General features: G+C 49.3%; 1 protein-coding gene across 1 annotated transcript in view; it reads right to left on the reverse strand.

Annotated features, from left to right (window-relative positions):
* dgkh (diacylglycerol kinase, eta) overlaps window positions 1–1,191 on the reverse strand; it is a 56,648-nt gene that overhangs the window by 16,974 nt on the left and 38,483 nt on the right. The window lies entirely within an intron of this gene.

Here is a 1,191-nt window from a genome sequence, read left to right on the forward strand (position 1 = left end):
CGTTCTGCTCGTCCACCACTGCAGGGAGGAGACGGGGGAGGAGACGGGGGAGGAGACGGGGAGGAGACAGGGAGGAGACGGGGGAGGAGATGGGGGAGGAGACGGGGATGAGACGGGGAGGAGACGGGGGAGGAGAGGACAGTCAGGTGTGTGTTTGTCTGGCGGAACAGACAGTGAGACTGTGGGTCAGCTGGGTGTTCAGTATGTTCAGTGTGTGTTCAGCGTGTGTTCAGCGTTTGTGTTCAGCGTGTGTTCAGTGTTCAGTGTGTGTTCAGTGTTCAGTGTGTGTTCAGCGTGTGTTCAGCGTTTGTGTTCAGTGTTCAGCGTTTGTGTTCAGCGTGTGTTCAGTGTTCAGTGTGTGTTCAGTGTTCAGTGTGTGTTCAGTGTTCAGCGTTTGTGTTCAGTGTTCAGTGTGTGTTCAGTGTGTGTTCAGTGTGTGTTCAGTGTTCTGTGTTCAGCGTGTGTTCAGCGTGTGTTCAGCGTGTGTTCAGCGTGTGTTCAGCGTGTGTTCAGTGTTCAGTGTGTGTTCAGTGTTCAGTGTGTGTTCAGCGTGTGTTCAGTGTTCAGTGTGTGTTCAGTGTGTGTTCAGCGTTTGTGTTCAGTGTGTGTTCAGTGTGTGTTCAGTGTGTGTTCAGTGTTCAGTGTGTGTTCAGCGTGTGTTCAGTGTTCAATGTGTGTTCAGTGTTCAATGTGTGTTCAGCGTGTGTTCAGCGTTTGTGTTCAGTGTGTGTTCAGCGTTTGTGTTCAGTGTGTGTTCAGTGTGTGTTCAGTGTGTGTTCAGCGTTTGTGTTCAGTGTGTGTTCAGCGTTTGTGTTCAGTGTGTGTTCAGCGTTTGTGTTCAGTGTGTGTTCAGTGTGTGTTCAGTGTTCAGCATGTGTTCAGTGTTCAGCGTTTGTGTTCAGTGTGTGTTCAGTGTGTGTTCAGTGTTCAATGTGTGTTCAGTGTGTGTTCAATGTGTGTTCAGTGTTCAGTGTGTGTTCAGTGTGTGTTCAGTGTGTGTTCAGCGTTTGTGTTCAGTGTGTGTTCAGCGTGTGTTCAGTGTTCAGTGTGTGTTCAGTGTTCAGCGTTTGTGTTCAGCGTGTGTTAAGTGTGTGTTCAGTGTTCAGTGTGTGTTCAGCGTGTGTTCAGTGTTCAGTGTGTGTTCAGTGTGTGTTCAGTGTGTGTTCAGCGTGTGTTCAGTGTGTGTTCAGT

Source organism: Seriola lalandi, unplaced genomic scaffold (genome assembly GCF_002814215.2).
Source record: "Seriola lalandi dorsalis isolate HSWRI2012SDOR001 ecotype SW California unplaced genomic scaffold, Sedor1 jcf7180002054936, whole genome shotgun sequence".
In the NCBI taxonomy this organism is placed as follows: Eukaryota; Metazoa; Chordata; class Actinopteri; order Carangiformes; family Carangidae; genus Seriola; species Seriola lalandi.